General features: G+C 48.6%; 1 protein-coding gene across 4 annotated transcripts in view; it reads right to left on the reverse strand.

Annotated features, from left to right (window-relative positions):
* Nucleotides 1-18,401, reverse strand: part of Kazn (kazrin, periplakin interacting protein) — a 383,138-nt gene that overhangs the window by 344,159 nt on the left and 20,578 nt on the right. Inside the window, exon 2 of one of the 4 annotated variants that reach the window (XM_036177423.1) lies at nt 9,702-9,966. The exons of the other annotated variants lie outside the window; for them this stretch is intronic. The gene's annotated coding sequence lies outside the window, so the exon portion shown is untranslated. The remainder of the gene's footprint in view (nt 1-9,701; nt 9,967-18,401) is intronic. 4 annotated transcript variants of the gene reach the window in all.

Consider the following 18,401-nt stretch of genomic DNA (forward strand, 5'->3'; position numbering starts at 1 on the left):
GCCCAGAAGGCCAGGCTCAGGTCACAATCTAGAGTGTTCAAGGGCCGTTCTATGCTCACTGCTAGATTTTGGCTGTACTAGGATTCATTCATGGTGCACAATTATTAAACACCTACTCTATCCCAGGTACCCAATGGTATACAGGCCTGCGCTCCTTTAATCCCAAGTGACTGTGAGTTCAGACTCCTGTGGCATGTGGCCCAGGGGTGGATATTTTGTTTGGCCCAGCTAGTGACTTGTTTTTCTTTCTGAACAAATGTTGAATGAATTGTTAACATTTAAAATGCAGGGCCTCTTGGAGAGCATCTCCAGCTTTCTTGGAGAGGGCCAAGGTGGGAGCAGATGCCATGGGTTTCTTCTGTATAGATAAGCGTTTCCAGTCAGTGCTGGAAATGGCCAATGTTTCTCCATCACTGCTATTTCTTCCCTGCTGACAAGCAGGGGCTGAGTGTCAGCCTGGGAGAAACCAGCCAGTCTCTTCCTCACCTTCCTTAACACTGGGAAATTTCACAGGGAGCTGTGGGATTAGTACTCCCTCCCAGTCCCCTGGGACTGCAGATGCCATGGTGAGCACCACTGCCTGCCTCAGCAGCTACTCAGTTGCCATTGACCCAGGCACTCCCACCTGTCTGTATCTGTGGCCAATTCATCTGGACACACAGGTGCCTGAAGGTGTTACATCTGCCTCAGAGGCTCCCCTACACTCCAACATGTACCCAATCACGATGTACCACCAATATGTTCATGCAACCCTTTTGTTCATCCAGTCTCTTTCTCCCATTTCCAATTCCTCCTGGACCTGTAGAGAAAGCATCGTCTCAGAGTTCCTACAGCAGACTGTTAAGGGACCCACCTCTGCAGGAGAAAGGACCACACACTTGCATCCTGGCCAGCACGTCACATAGGCACCATCCTCCCGTCATCTGCCAGCTTTTCATGTGAAGCTGTAAAGTGCCAGTGGCAGGGCATCCCACAATCTCTCTGAGTTGGCAGAACCTGTCAATCTTAGCATTATTACATTTGTTCTAGAGACTTCTCTGCTACAGGGGGCTGTCAGGGTTATGGCGAGACTTTTAATGTCATTTTCACTAGATACTGCTAAACATCTCTCCTCTCTTCCAGTTGTGACAACCAAAATGTCTTCAGATATTGCACAAGGTGGGACAGGATTGTCCCCACTAGAAGATCTCCAAGTTGCTGTGTGACACAGATAATAATGAGGTGTTTTCTAGGTGATGGATTGATGGTGAGATAGGAGTGGAAGGTGGTTGGGTAGCGAGTGTGTAGATAAGCCAACATATAAATACATGATACTGAACAGTGGGGGGGGGGAGAGAGAGAGAGAGAGAGAGAGAGAGAGAGAGAGAGAGAGAGAGAGAGAGGGAGAAACAATGCCAATCCTCAAATGAACTGAGAAAAAAGGACTAGTGAAGGCAGTGAGATCTTTGAAATGGCTTTTTTACAGGAGAGCATGGCTCCGGTCTCAAATTATTTTTCATGGGCACTTTGAGTTGCTGGAAGTGAAGGGCGTTTGTCATAGATTTATAACGGGATCAGAATGACACGGTTGGGGTCCTTCCAAAGACTCAGCTTTCTCAGTGCAATCCGTCTTCAGGTGCTAGTGTGGTCTGTTTTGACTATTCATCCCCGATGCTGGGCCTCCTTTTCCACCTGCTGACCCTCCCTGCACAGACCTCATTTCAGCTCCAGACATGCTGCAAGAATTCATTTAAAGAAGAAGAAAAAAAGAAAACCCAAACCACAGCAATGTTTTGGGGGAGCTGCAAAATTTAGGATGATTTTCTTCTTGGGGATACTACGTCCTCTTGACACATCATGTGGGGCTCCCTGGGGTCATACCAGAGACCACCCCCTCTTGCTGGATGAAGTTGAGAAGGTGAGCAGAGGGCCCCTGGCTTCAGCCTTGCCAGTGAGTGAGTCACAAGCATCATGAGCTACATTATGCATTGCTTTCTTCCAATGTTGGAGTGTAAAGGCTTCATTTTAGACCCCATAATTATCCTCTCAGGAAAAATAGCCCCAATCAAAATTGTGGAAAATAGATTCAATCAAATGTTCTTTTCGATGACGCTTCCGCAGAATATACTCATCAGGGCCAAGTTCACTCTGCAGGGCCAACTTTGAGGATTTGTACAGCTGACCCCCACTCATTTGTAGATGCACTTTTTGTTCCGTGGTGCCTCGGGGGAAGAAACCCTAACCCCCAGGCTCCACATGAAGTCCTCCAGTGTTTGGTGAAGCGGTTAAGAAGCGACATGCTGATTTCTCTCACACTAGCTCTTAGTCCCTGCTCTTCAGCAAAGGAGACTGTACATTCCAGTACCCAGCCATTGCCCACACCCACTGGACACTCACTTGTGCAGCATCCCAAGGCACCTGCACCCAACGTGACCGAGGCTTAAGCTCCTGCCACCTGCCACCCAAGCCAGTATAGCGCTTCTTCTAAACGTGAGAGGCAGCTCAAGTCAGAACCTACCTCCAACAGTTTGCCTTCTCAGGGGTCTGTGCAAAGCTGAACAAGAGGAGAACCGCCAAGAAGTGCTCATGCTCCGCTTCCCAAGCCTGGCTTGGTCCTTCAAGGAGCCAACAATTCATCTTTGCAGCATGAATCTTAAATGGTCTTATTAATAAAATCAAACCTGAGGCCAGTTATTGGGGTGAATGCTGGAAGATCAGAGACTCGCCAGTTCCTCAGCTGGTCTTGTTTCCTCAGACTGGAAGCCTCTGAGTCCTCATCCAAATGGGTCTCAGATGAACTGCTGCTCTAAAGCCTGAATGCTTAACCAGGCAAATACTGAACCAGCCAAATGCTTCTAGTTTTTGGTCTTCACGCCTTATATAATCTTTCTCTTTCTGCCCCCACTCCCTGGGATTAAAGCCTTGCTTTCTGGGATTAAAGGTGTGTGTCACAAAGCCTGGCTATTTCCAATGTGGCCTTGAACTCACAGAGATCCGCCTCGCTCTGCCTCCCAAGTGCTGGGATTAAAGGCATGCACCACCACTGCCCAGCTTCTGCTATGGCTTGATCTGACCCATTTTCTAGCCACCATTTTTGGCTCTGTATCTAGTGGCTGTCTGTTCTCTGTCCCCAGATAAATTTATTAGGGTGCACAATATTTTGGGGAACACAATACCACCACACATCTTAAGGATGTTCCATACTGAAATGTGTTCCCTGAGCCCTGGAATAACCTGCTCTGAATTCCAGGCTCACTGGCTTCAGAAAGCTGCCCTGGAGGTCGGCTTCCTCTCCTGCCACCTACCTTTTGGCTGTGCATCCCCAAGTGGCATCTGTCGGCAGATGTCTGTCCGCTCTAAGATGTCTCCATCTTTAGAGTTGTGACCCCTCTTTCCTCTCACACTTCTAAGAATTTGTGGGAGACAAAGTGCTGAACCAGGCTCTGTCCTTGAGTCTAACCTTGACCTGGATCCTCATTTAATACTGTTCCCGATCTCAGGATTCCAGAGGGAAGCATCCATGCCCTCTCTCTGTGGGCTGTGCTGGTAGTGGGGGAGGGGGAGGGGCTTCTGTATGTTATTAGATCAGCCCATCACACGCCCTCCCATCAGGCAGCAGAAAGGAGCTTGTGGAGACCAGATAACCCATCTGATAACCTCCACTCGCTAATGTCACTCCTGATATTCCTTCTTCACAGTTCATACTTTCCAAGTGAGACTTCCTTTCAAAAAACGTTCTCCATTATAATCAACAAAAACATCTTCCCAGCACGAAGCTCTTGAAATAGACACGAAAGACGATGGGGGTGGGGGGAATGGCCTCTTTCCTCTTGCCCAGAGCTAAGCACTGCGGTCTTTTCTGGTCTCCTCTCTATACAATGCTTCTTGGTGGTGGCCCCTGTGTAAACGCTGTCATTCAGTCCCCATGATGTCATGTACACTTGCTTCAGTGTGGGCTTTGACACTTGACTCTATTTACTGTGCTACCATGACTGGAAGCAGATGGGAAACAGGGTCCCCCAGAGAAATGCTTTCCTGATGAGATAGGAATGTGAACACCGTGGCTGGGGGAGGGGCAGTGGGCTGGGGGAGGGGCAGGGGCTGGGGGTGGGGCAGCAGGGGAAGCTGCAAGGCCAGCTGGGAGCTGAGAGTACCTGGTAGCTGATGCTTGACTCTGACCTGGCCTTTCTTTCTTGTCAGGCTGCACTAGCACAGTGCTGTCCTCCAAGGGTCAGCCAGGGAGAAGGGACGACGAGGTCACAAGCATGTGACTTGAGATTGGTTCTTGGCAGTCTGAGTTTATTCCAATGTGCACAAAGCAGAAGAGGAGAAACAAGGAGCGTTGTAGCTTCTGCTGGGAAGATTTGACAATGCCAGGCCCCATTTCCAGTGTGGCAGGTATGTGGGTATGAGCAGGCCCTGGAGTCTGCAGACTGCACAGGCTCCCCGATTGGATCACTTACAGACCCAGAGCAGCTTGGGTTTGCAAGCCTGTGTGCTAAAATGATGTTTGAGCTTACCTAATCTTTAAAGGTTTAACGTGTGTGTGTGTGTGTATGTGTGTGTGTGTGTATGGGAGTATGCACATGCACACATTTAAAAATGCATATTTATGTGCAAATGTGCACATGCACTTGAATGTGGAAGCCAGAGGACAACTTTGGGTGTTGTTCTTGTTTTGTTTGCTCTGAGGCAAAGTCTCTCATTCTCCTGGAACTTGTCAAGTAGATGAGACTGGATGGCCACCAAGTCCTGTCTCTGCCTCCCAGTGCTGAATTTTCTTTTATGTGCGCGTGCGTGCGTGCGTGCGTGCGTGCGTGTGTGTGTGTGTGTGTGTGTGTGTGTGTGTGTATAAGTGGTGGATGGTGGATGTGTGCTTGCCACAGTCATAGACAACTTGCAAGAGTTAGTTCTCTGTCTCTACCATGTGGGTTCTGGGGATCAAACACAGGTCATCAGGCTTGGCAGCAAGTGCCTTTACCTGCTGAGTCATCTCGCAGACCTCTTAACAGAAGGCTCCTTGAAACTCCTCTGCCTCTTCCTAAGCTAAAGACAGAACCATACTGCACCATCTCTAACATGACCTCCAAAGCAACCTTGGGAACAGGCCAAGCTCCTTTGAACCCGAGGTGCATGACTCCGGCACTTCCAGAGAACCAGGAGCAGCAGCTCAGCCCTGCAGCAAGGTGGTCTAGTGCAAGGGAGGCACACGTGTTTGCATCTCTTTGCATTCCTTCCACATAATGTTGCAATTGACTGCAGGCTGTTTTGACCATTCTTTTTTCATGCAACAGGAAAAACTATGCCCTGGGGTCTGATTATTAAAATATGTGACTCTTCCATATTTAAACAGTGGAATGACTTTTCCAAGCTTTAAAATGAGCCAAAGGGAACCCACATACAACTTACAGGGAAACCTCATCCCCTGCCAGCTGGAACCAGGAAGTGATGGAGAAAAGGGGGGACACAGATGGAGAAGGGACAGCTAGCTGCTCTGGACTCTGAGTAGTGGAAGCTTGTGGAGCATACACCAGGAGACCCTTTCCTCGGGCCTCTCCACTTCTCACCTTGCTTGTCCCTAGGCTTCTGTCACTTGTCTATGGAGACAGAAAGAAAGGAATCGGTCTCCGAGAAAGGAAACTGCCAGCCAGTGGCCATTGAGTCACAGGAAACTGACACATTTCAGTGACTGGCTGCTTCATGCCAGTATGCCTCCCCCACCATGATGGACTGTAAACACAGACTGTGAGCCAGACTAAGCCTTCCCCCCTTAAGTTGCATTTGCAAGTATTTCATAGCAGTAACAAGAAAAGTGACCGGGAGAGGAGGTGATGATGGGAACCCAGTGCAGAAACAAGTATTACAATTCTCTTGAATGCCTGTCCTCTGCAAATGGCTACAACCAAGGACTGGTGTAGGTACTGCCCTGTGCTGTGGCCCAGGCAGCCCTGGTCCCTGGTACATGTGCACACAGGGGAAGGATGGGCATCGAGGAAGCCTGCAGTGGAGAGATGGGAACCCAGATCCAGCCTCCCCATGGCAACAGAAGGAGGCCCTGACTGCCTGCAATGGAGCTGCTGGGCTCTGAGCAAACCCCAGGCTGAGGCCCAGGCGCCTGAAACCTGGCAAGGCAGACGAGGCAGCTCATTAGGCCATAATTTTATTAAGCAACACTTCACATAGTAAATAATTTGAAGCTTTTAAATCGGCAATAGAAGGATGTTTTTAAACTTGGTTAGAGCAACAGATTGGATTTTTAAAATGCTGTTTCAGGCCCAACACAGTGAGGGCATTTCTCAAAAACAAACAAAACAAAACAAAACCCCACCTTTCATGGACTTTTAGACTCTCATCTATGCCTGTGGTCTTCCATTGCTACCTTCATGGAAGGGCACAGAGATGATCATCATGTTACAGAGAAAGGTCTCCAGCTGGGGCCATATACCTCCAGTTCTCTGACCTCACAGGAAAGCAGGAACAAAGGATTCTAGGAATCAGCAACATGCAAGGCTGATGTGGCACCAGGCACAGTGTGGGAAGTACTAGGTAGCCATGGGAAGGGGGCTTTACCTTCCATTCTTGGAGATGCAAAGAAACCAAAGCATGGATGTGTCACGGGGTTTAGGGGCCACTGAGACCATCCGCCCCCACCCTCTGTGCTGCCCACACAGTGAGGATAAAACAATATGGAGACCTGGAAAGTTATAGCCAATAAGAGACAACCAGGCTGAGGCACTGAGGGGAGGAGGAAGCTGCTTAGCCACTTGGCCTTGTGTGCCTGAGCCACCAAAGCCCAGCTCCCCTCACAGATGGCCTCGTCTCCCCAGAGCATTTGTGCCACTCCAAATAGACTATAGCCACAGGCCCCAATGTCTCTGACAGGGACTATTTCCAGACGCCCAGCTTCAAGGAGACATTTGATTACTAGAAGTGTTGACGTTCAACATTAATTTTTAATGTCACTGAAAACCATTAAGCTGGTGTGTATGATGCCTCCCATCTTTACAGCTGGCCATTTCATTTCCAGCTTGGAGAGTGACTGGGGTCTGTCCCCAGAGAGGTGTCCTTGAAAGGGTGGTCCCTTTCTCCTGCTCCAGCTTCTGTTGTTGCACTTTCTGGGGATCAAGTGCCTCAACCAGGGACACCAGTCTCTGGAACCTTGGAATTGGGGTGATGTTCGTGTAGCCTTCCAGACAGGGGAGACTCAGAAAGGGCATCTGGCCAAAGAGTACCAGAAAAGTGTCCTGGGAGACCAAAGGCATCAGTGTGGCTCCAGCCCAGTTTGTGGGCTGAACAGTAGTACCAGGCAAGGGCAGAAGCACAGACCAAAGAAGATCTGGGAAGGTGACCTAGTCCGATAGAAGATGCTGTCCATGTAGACGTAGAGGGTGGGAAGTACAGACTGCAAGTTATGGCATGCAAGAGGCAGGGGCACCTGTGGGAGGGCGCTGCTAGCCATCCCTGGGGTCCTGTATTTTATGAGTGGAAGGCAGAAGTGGAAGGATAGAGACTATTCGAGAGGCATGCTCACCCCCATCCTTCTGGATGGCAACTCATCTTCCAGTTACCTTCCCTGCCCAAGGAGATGCACCCATTTCCCACAGTCCTTTGTGGTCATTCAATTTTTATCAAACAGGCCTGATGAAAATAGACTTGAGGACATTGGATGGGTCTCCCTGAGAATTATCAGGATTCACAGGGAAGGAGCAGTAGATGGAGTGTGTAGGATATTGTGAGTACTGGTTGTGTAGAGTTAGGCTATCTGGTCCCCATGCTATCTTGACCCATGCACATGTAACTCCTTGAGGCAATAAGAAGGAGAAATGCAAAGAGGGGGGGAAGAATGGCGTATTCTGTCTAAACCTGTGACCCCCAGCTCTGTGCCTGGGCTCTGTGTCATTGCATTTAACCAACTTCGGATCAGAAGTATTTGAAAAAAATTACAGAAGTTTCCCAACAGCAAACCTTGAGTGAGCCTTGTTCTATGAGCTATGTTAAAGGCATGCAAATGAGGCGATGAGGGATGCCCACCCACTGCTGCAGCCTCTTGAGAAATCCTGGACCCTCTTTCTTTCTCTAGCACTTCTTGTTTTAGCATCCTTGGTCCAGTGTCTAGTTCCTGGAGCATGCTGCCTATGACAGTTGCATGCAGACCCTTGCTTCCTAGTCCACACTCACTAAATAACACAGCCAAGGAGCCATTTCCACAGCACTCACACTTGAATATGGCACCATAATCCATTTAGAAATGGCCATGGAAGGAATTTGGGAAGACACACAGTGGTTATAGATTAATAGAAATAGTTTAATTTAAGTTATAAGAGCTATCTTGGAACAAGCCTGAGCATAATTAATAAAAAGTCTCCGTGTCATTATTAGGGAGCTGGTGGTTCCAAAAAAAAGTCTGACAAAAAAGACAGGTGACATAGAGGTCACATACAGATACTGCCATCTTCATAAGGGTCTTGGGAACCCTCAAGGGTTGGTATCTGTGGTGGAACCACCAACCCCACCCCCCATGGACACTAAGGATGTGACAGTCACCAGATTTCACAATGTTAAGTGTATGTGGTTATTCTGCCTCGAACAGGGAATCACCACTGTGAAGAAACAAGGCCATTTATGGAGAAGGACACAGTTAGCCATACCTAGCTTGACCCATAAAAGTGCACCTGTGGGATGAAGTCCCACAAGGGAACTTCTATAGGGAGATGAACTTCTTCCTTTGCCACCTCACCAAGAACAGCGCGAGTCCATTTGAAGGGAAAGGATGACATCATGGCCTCACAGCCTCTAATTACAGAATAAGTCAGAGGATGAGTAGAATTCAAAGAAGTGGATTTGGAAAAAAGTCAAGAAAAATGACTGAGGAGATGGGTCAGTGGGTAAAAGGTTTGCTACAAGCATCAGAAACAGAGTCCCAGTACCCACATAAAAAGCCAGGACTGATGGCACCTGCTTGTAACTCTGACATGGAGTAGGAGGAGTCAGGAGGATCCCTGTGGCTTGTAGGCCAGCCAGTCTAGATGAACTGATAGGTTCTGGACCATTGAGAGACTGCCTCAAAAAGTAAGGTGTATATAGATAGAAGTCACCCAATGTCAACCTTCATCTTCCACAATCATACATACACACACACACACACACACACACACACACACACACACACACCACACACACATACACACATACCACACATACACACACACACCACATACACACACACACACACACACACACACACACACACACACACACACACACGGAGTCTTCTGAATAACAAAGCATCCCCACACAATGTTCTTAAAAATCACCCTCTATGTGTATGTGTGCATGATGCTCTATGCAAGTTTTATTTCAAATAAAAACAAATATTCAGTGCATTCAAACTCATTTTGACTGGTATTACTGGGGTAAACATTCTCTCAAGAATCCTCCTGTGAACTCACTGGTGCCCACCATACTGTCCCAGAAGGCTTAGCTAGCACGTGCTAAGGGTGATGTGGGAGAGTGGAGAAAATGCAAATTACAGAAAGGCCCCCAAAAACTCAAAACAGCAACAGAGATGCTCACACGTGCTGTGCCTCATCTCGCTTTATTTTAGCCTGACAGTTTGGCGATCACCCTTGGGTTTGACAGGGAACTGTGAAAATGTTCATTTTGTCTTCCCCAGACTTCTAAATCCAATCAAAATAATGTTTATTAAAATCCAAGGAGCTTACCAGAAGCTGCAGCGTGACCTTAAGAGCTGACCTCAGATCTCTCCCATACTGTCTCTGAGGCTGGACTCCCAACAGCAGGATGCAGAAGCTGAAGAGATGGCTCAGTGGCTAAAACACTTGATTTGAGTTAAAACCCATGTAAAGCTGGTAGCATGCTTGTAATCCCAGCATTCCTATGGTGAAATGGAAGGTGGGGATGCAGGACTTCCCGGAAGCTTGCAGGCCAGCTAGACTCCTATGTAGCAGTGAACAACAGAGACCACGTCTGAAACAAAGTGGAAGAGGAAGGTGACACCTGAGGTTGACCTCTGAACTCATACCTGTGCTATGGTACATGTGCCCACATGCACACACACACATAAATGAGCAAACAAACACACACTAAACATGCTTACACATTATACACACAAAAACAAGTCAAGATACCACACATCTGCAATTCTAGCATCAGGGAGTCAGAGCCATCAGGAGGTATGTGGGTGCTGAGGGGAGTGGGTAGGGTCCTTGGGGTTTGCTGGACTATCTAAATTGTTCAGCTCCAGGTTCAATGAGAGATACTGTGTCAAAAAGTAAGGTGAAACACTATTTAGGGAGACATCCAACAGTGACCTTTGGCCTCCACACACACGTGCCCATATATGAACAGATGCACACACACACACACACACACACACACACACACACACATATGCAGAAACAGCATAGACCTTTGGGGACACACAGCTCTGAGCCAGCCTGCACTTTGTACCCAGCTTCTTGTCTATGGAGGAGAACAAGTGCCTGAGAGTTTTCACTCCCCTGAGAGGAATCCAGCCAGGAAGTGGGTTCGGCACCCTCACACTCTCTCGGGTACATGGGGTGAGGTGAGAAGCTGTGATATGTGCCACCTGGAGCCACACATCATGTCATCAGCATGCAGTGCGGCGTGCCAGCTGGAAGCTTGGGAATGAGCCTCCCTAGGTGGTAGAGCTGTGGGGTAGGAGGGAATGGGACCCAGAGAGAGAGAGGGAGGGAGGAGGGAAAGAGAGAGGGGGATGGAAGGGAGAGGGACGGGAGAGGGGGAGAGAGAGACAGAGAAACTGTAGGCTACAGGGCTACAGGACCCCAGTGCTACCCTGTAGGGACTTTCTCAAGCTCATCCTCCAGATGCAGACAAATGAGTCTCTTCCGGAAATCTCCAACCAGGGCTGGGGAGATGGCTCGGTAGGTAAAATGCTTGCTGCACAAGTGTGAAGATCAGAGTCCAGGTCCTCCGGATCCACACCAAAAGCCGGATGCGGCAGTGTACACCTGTAAGCCTGGCGCTATCAGGGGCAGAGACAGAAGGATTCTGGAGACAGCCATTCCAGCCAAAACAATAAGTTCCAGATTCAATGAGAGACCCTCACTCAAAAATGTAGGGTGGAAAGTGACATATACAGACACTGGTACGAACCTCTGGTCTCCACACACACATGCACAGGCAAGCATATCTATACACACGTGTGCAGCACTTACACATGCATACAAACCCCTGACCTGTGCATGCTAGGCAGTGCCCTGCCATTGAGCCACATCCTTAGTCGCATTGGTAGCTTATGATCAGCCACAGAAGGAATAGTTACATGGGAATTGGCAAACACATATAATGCATGCATGCCTACATACATACAGTATGGACATATGTAATAGCAATGTCTAGGCTAGTCCCCATCATCTGTTTTTTATATTCACCTGGCTTTCTCGTCCTGGTGCTAAGAAGGATGCAGCTTGCTCCACCCTTCTAGTCCCCAGATGGCTGCCACTGATGTGCTTGGATTTGCTGATTGGATGATGGGTCTATCTCTGAACTAATAACAGAAGTCAACAGAAATAACTATACTGTTTAGTCTAAGTCATAGGATATGGTGTAGGATGGGGGTTGGGTAGGAAGATGTGTCGTCATGATCTTCATACTCTATGGAAAGGAAAGATAGACTTCTGAACTGAAATCAGGTCTACTGTCAGAAAACCAATGGATCTGTGTGGTGTTCAGAGCTTGTAATGAGCCAAGGTGTTGTAGGCATGCACAATTAGGTTGAAACGATAATAACTTAAATTATTGCAACAACCTTTCAACAATATGTACATTATTACATTCTAGTCCACTGAGGATGAAACAAAGTTTCAGAGAGATTGAGTGTCTTTCTTAGGGCCACACAGCCAGAAAACTGGAGAGCTGAAGTTTGAACGCAGGCCTGTCTGACTTAGGAGCCACGGTTTCTCTTCCATACAATGCTACTTAATTTAGGGTGAGGGATACATTAGGAAGAATAAGAGACAGCCTTATATTAGGGCTGCATAGCACCCTATGGTTTACAAAGCAAGGCCACAGCCAGTGTCCCCTCAATCTCCCACAATTGCCCATTGGAGGGACAGGTCATTACGATAATCATTTATGGCTGTGCAGACTGGGAGATGTGAAAGGCCTTACCTGAGGACAGTGGCTTGAAAATATACTTCATAGTTCTAGCTCAACTTGCTCCATTATCTGAACCTTTGCAGAGGAGGTGGGAAATACCGCTAGCTAGCCCCTGGCTTTAAGTTGCACTGTGAGGGCACCCCAGGGATAGCTCATTTTAACATCCCTTGTTATCCTTTTCTCCTTCTGCATTTGACTCCAGGGTGCAGCCTTCCCTCTATATACATGTGTGCGCCTCTGGGGGAGGTGTCACAGCAGCACACTGGCCTGAGAGTGAAGTGTGTGTTCCTGTCCCCAACCTCATGTTCAGTGACATTGCCTTGGTGACTTACTGCTTTACTTCTTATATTTTGAATAGAACCCCTGGCCTGTGCCTGCTGGGCCAGTGCCCAGCCACTGAGCCACATCCCTGGCTGCACTGGTGGCTTACGATCAGCCACTGAAGGAATAGTTACAACCTGGGAATTGGCAAATGCTGCAGTTTACCGGGGAAGCACATTGTTCCTCTGAGAACCGCACCAGCGGCCACTGCTTGATGTCAGCTCTGGGTTCAGGGCTCGTGGCTTACTGAGGTACAAATGAGGATGTCACTCAGTTCCTGCTCCCCTGCCTCCTCCTCCTGTCCCATCACATGTCCTTGCTCTCACCGGTGGATCAGAGCTGGGCATGGAATCCAGGACTCTTTTTTTTACCCCTCAAAGATCAATCAAAGGTCCAGCTCTTCTATAGTGGATAGGGACGGGGAAATGTGAACTTGAGCTCTCTTGGAGGCAACAGGCAACCATCTTTGGACTTCTCCAGGTGGGGTCGGTAGGAGGGGACAAAGATGAGGCCAGGCTTGGTCATCATCTGTCCAAGAACTGCAACTGTAGCTGTGTGAAGGAGCACATGCTCTTGAGGTTCCAAAGGGACACCTGTCATGGTTCCAGCCAGCATAAGTAGGCTTGCTGTTCCTTACCACAGGCCATATCCTGGGGGCTGTCACCAAAGTGCTTGCCTTGCAAGTGTGAGGACCTGTGTTTGGTCCCCAGAACCTACGCAGAAGAGCAAGTGTGGTAGCACATGCTTACAATCCCAGCCATGGCGAGATGAGAGAGGGAGATGGAGATCCTTGGAGCTTGCTGGGCAGCCTAGCCTTAGTTTACTTGGTGAAGTTCCAGACCAAGGAGAGATCCTGTCACAAGCAAAAGATTGAAGGCACTTGAAGAATGATAGCCAAAGGTAACCTCTGACCTCCATATGTATGCATACACACACACACACACACACACACACACACACACACGCACGCACGCACGCACGCACGCACAGGCATGCAACTGATTACATCCTAAATGACCAGAAGAAGAGAGAAACAGTGAGTTTTCCAAGAAGGCAGCTGCTGTGTTAATGAAGCACCTCTTAAGATGTCAGATCGGGCTGACAGGATAGTTCCAGTGGTTAGAGGGAAGTATCAACAAGCCTGACAACCTGAATTTAATTCCCGGGACCCACATGGTGGAAAGAACTCATTCCTGAAACTATCTTCTGACTTCCACACATGTACTATGGCATGCATGTGTGCACACACAAAAACAAACAAGGATCTTTTTAAAAGGATGCCAGACACAAACAGAAGCCCTAAGTCTTTCCTGGGGACCACTGTTACCCATGGTGTCATATATGGCCTGTTTAGGAACGCATAGCTAAGATGAAACAATGCTTCTGGGTTTGTCACGGGTTAACAACAGACACACGACGTGTTGGTGGCAAGCCTGCAGCTGACATGGGGGGCTTTCTGCTACACATTCCTCATCTCTGTGTAGGGACCACGGGACCCACCCTCGCAGGACTGCTGCTGAGATGGAATGAAAGCAGGCAGGTTTGTGAAAACAGATCCTGAAACAGGCCTAGCATTCTCCAAGCGAATTCCATTTACATGTGCATCTGAGCCATTAAACCACATAAAACGCCCTCATTTTACTTGGGACAATAAATGAAAAATCTTTTGACATTTGAGGCATTTCATGTCTCCAAGCTTCCAGAGAACGGTTCCATTGAACTTGAAAGGGGTCTGCAGCGTAATTCACGTTGAATGTTATGAAAGCGTTTCTCTCTCACGTCGGGCTTTATCTAAATTTTTAAACAAGGCCTAATTTACAGGCCCCGAATGACTTGGCAACTTTCCCACAATCTCATTGAAAAAGTCCCGGCTGCCTATAGGCCACGGGGATGTTGAAAGGCCGCTTTGTTTCGGGTGCCAACTTGAACCAAAATTACTCTGGCAACCAAGGGTCGTCTTTTCAAACAAATCTTCAGATTCTGCAGGCACACATGGTCCACAGAACTGCCTCATGGACCCCACTAACAGTAGTCAGGTGTAGAGGTTCAGAGTCTGTGGGAGAGGGTTGGGGGGGGGGCAACTCCATCCCACCGGGACAGAAAAGCCCAGAGATGATACCAGTTTTGTTTTGGATTCCCAGCACCTACATAAAAACCAAGCATGGTGCCATCTACCTGCCATCGCAACTCTGGAGAGTCAGAGGCAGGCAGATTGTGGGGACTCAGTGGCCAGCCAGTGTTGTTGAACCAGTGCGCTCCTAGTGAGAGACCCTGTCCCCAAAAGTAATGTGGAAGGTGACTGAGAATGACAGTTGACATCAAACTCTAGTGCACACACACACACAGAGAGACAGAGAGACAGAGAGGAGTCACACTGCCACACCCTCTACATTCTCACCCAGTCTGCACACGCTGGGCCCAGTTACCCCTCTGGCCTTGACCTGCTCTTGTATTGAACCATCTTCTACTTCTCCCTCTTACTACAGCTCCGTGGACCTCCTCACTTTCCTCAAACAAACAAGAAGGCTGCAACTTCATAGGCCTTTGCACATCCTCTCCCAACCATCTTGATGCTTATTCTGTGTTTGGTCCTATGTCTCCCTCTGTCATCCAACTTGACTCTGGAGGAGACCCAGGCCCCATCTCTGGCTCCTTTCCTTGCCTCTTTTCCTTAGCTCCTCAGACAGTCTGCAGACAAATCTGCTTTCTATATCTCTCTTTTACTTTCTTGTTCCCTATTCTGTCCCCGTGTCTCCAACAGCACTTGGGACATAGTAGTTGCTCAATGAAGAATCACCAGGCGTCACAGTGAGTGTGCCCTGGGAATGCACAGGAGGGTCACAGTCTCTGGTAGAGCCCCGAAGCTTTCAGAAAAGGCCTTTAAGCATTGGCAGGTTTCTTTTTGTGTGTGTGAAGAGGAGGGAACAGGACTGTAGGAAACATGAAGACCTTCGAGAACCTAGAAGAGTTAGAATCTGGGTTTGGGGGCTGATGGCCCTGTTGATAAAATGCTTGCAGTGGGAACATGAGTCTGAGTGACATACCCGGGTGTGGTGGAGAGCATTTATAATACCAGCACTCAGGAGGCAGAGCCCTGGGGCTCATGGACAGCCAGTCTGACCCACTTGGGAAATTCCAGGTGCCAATGAGAGACCCCGCCTCAAGCAAAACATGGTGGATGGGTTCTGGGGAGTGACATCTGAGGCTGACCTCTGGCCTCCACAGGCACACAGACACACATGCATACACAAACACAGAATATCAGTGTGGCTGGGACATGGGTGTTGGATGATAAGACAGGAGAGTGGAGAGAGAGGGGGTAGAGGGCAGGTACCAAAGACAGAAGGTGGGGCTGGACTATGGAGAGAGTTGCTGTCAGAACTGTCCTGTAAGAAGGCCCTCAAGAGACTCACAGGGTGACTGGAGGCTAATGGCGTCACTGGGGGGGGGGGGCTGTCACAATCACCCAGCCCACAGGCAAGGCTACTGAGAACAGAGCTGGACCCAATTCATATATGTCTTCGTGATCCTGGAATCCCTGGGCAGGTTACAAGACCTTGAGCCCTCTGGACCTCTACTGCCCCATGTGCCAGGTAGGCATGCTACATATCACAAAAGGGGCTGCCAGGCATTGTGTGCCTCAGGTCACTTAGCCCGACATGAAGCGACTCCCCGAGGCCAGCCGATGGCTGCAGTGCTGCCCTTAGTGAAGGCGTCTGAATGAACTTCAGGGATGGTGACATCTGGTTGACAACCTGGGTCATTGAATCATGTCATGTGTACGGGCAGCTAAGGAGGCACAGGCAGGCAGGCAGAAGAAACAGCCTCTCATGACATCAGCACCCTCAGCAGGGCCAGATTTCTGGGCTCAGCCAGAAATCAGGGCAAGACAGGAATGCTCCTATGCCTGGCTTGGTCCTCCAGCCCAAGCCGACAGTCAAAGAGCATCTGGGTCTAGAGGGACCTGACACACAGACGACAATTATCAAGACCGAATGGGGTGGGGCCCCAGAGCACATAGTGGTAGCACCTCAAGATTCCTGGGTCACATTGATCCCACTCTCCAATCCTATCATTCCCGGAGCAGCCAGGACACCCAATTACTGAGAGGGTGGCTGACCCTGGGAAGAATCACTCGGCACACCTCACAGACCCCCACCCATTGTCACGTCTACTAATTGCTTGCCAAACTGAGAGACTTTAAAAAGGATGGGTGATAATTGAAATTTTACATAATTACATCTGAAAGTAACGCTTTCAGCTTTCCCCAATCTCAGTCAAAACTCTATCTTGTCAAAATAATCTTTGAGTCCCACCCTCCCTCAAACAGTCTGATGAACTACCACTGAGCAGGTTTTTTAGCTTCTAAAATAAGTGAAACCTCTTTGGGGGCTTTTTAAAAAGGGGATTTCTCTAAGTGTGGTTTTTTTTTTTTCTGGGTTTCTTGGTTTTAAACGACTTGGATTCTTGTGACACGTGATGTTTCATTCTCACTTTTAATTACAATTGGAATGTTATCCTTGGACGACTCTGAAGTATGAGGGGCCACGCAGCTCATCACAGCTCCTACTCCAAAGGTTACTTCGTGGCTCTCCTGATGCTTTCATCCTCTGAACTGTGTGTGAAGCTCAAAGAAACCCACATACATGCAGCATGCTGAGGAAGAAGAGAGATGTGCCCCTACTGATCAGCTGCCTGGCAACACTGCTAACTTCTTCCAGGACCACCCCCTGGGGTGGGGCATCCTTCGGGTGACACAGCCCAGGCACGCACAGTTCCCTCTGTTAGGGCTCCTGGCATGGACTAGCAATTATCTGTGAGATTTCACTGGAAAAGCCAGACATCACCTCACCGGGAAGCTAAGAGTTCCTGTTTGTTCAGGTGAAGTTTGGGGTAATGTCTGGGGAGAGCAGGTTGGGCTGGAGGGGAGGGAACGAGAGGGGATGGGGCTTTGGAGTTGCTAACCAATGTAATGATGATGTCCCTGGGAATTGCTGCTCACAGCGGTATTTATCCCTGCAAAGCCAAAAGCCACATTCTGACAGTGCAGACACTGCAGGTAGGGACCAGTCATGTTCAGTCAGGGCTCGCACCCCAATAGGAATCAACTCTACTTTGTTTCATAAATGAATGAAGTCTCTTCACTGAGTTCCGCTGTGATAGGCATACTGTTCTGGTCATTTAGGCCCATGGGGGCTTTGTGGAGTCTTCAAAAGCTTTAAAATAAAAAATTATAAAGAATAGTAGGGCTGAAGAGATAGCTTTGCAAGCCTGAGGGCCTGAGTTCTATCCCCAGGACCCATGTAGAACCCTCGGGGCTCATTGGTCAGTTCCAGGCCAGAGAGACCCTGTCTCAAAAGTAAGGTGAATGACTTACTGAGGAGTGACAGCTGAGATAGTCCTCTGTCTTACACACACACAAACACACACACACACACACACACACACACACACAGAGAGAGAGAGAGAGAGAGAGAGAGAGAGAGAGAGAGAGAGAGAGAGAGAGATTTTCCATAAGCAGTATCTCAGTTCAGCCTCACATATCTGTGTTTACTGTATCTCCAAGACCAGGAAGCAGCCACCCTGTGTACCACTTAAGCACACACTATCATCATGGATGTTCACACAGGACAGCAACGTCTATCTAAGAGGTTCTCAGAACCCACTCCTACCACAAAGCCACATGTAACTGTAGGTGGGCACATGGGCATTTCATTTCAGGTAAGGCTTAAAGGTGAAGCAGAGATTTTGAGGTATTAATATTTTATAAGGGGACTCCAAAAGATAGGTTCCTTTAGTCAACCTAATTCCATTCTCACTGTCTACTGTGTGCCCTTCCCCCACTGAGGTCCAACACAAAGCAAACTCAATCAAAACATATCAATACAATCCACGCTTTCCAAGATGGAGTTCCAATGGGCTGCCTTTGGGGACTTCTG

This window comes from Onychomys torridus, chromosome 2, assembly GCF_903995425.1.
Source record: "Onychomys torridus chromosome 2, mOncTor1.1, whole genome shotgun sequence".
Taxonomy (NCBI): Eukaryota; Metazoa; Chordata; class Mammalia; order Rodentia; family Cricetidae; genus Onychomys; species Onychomys torridus.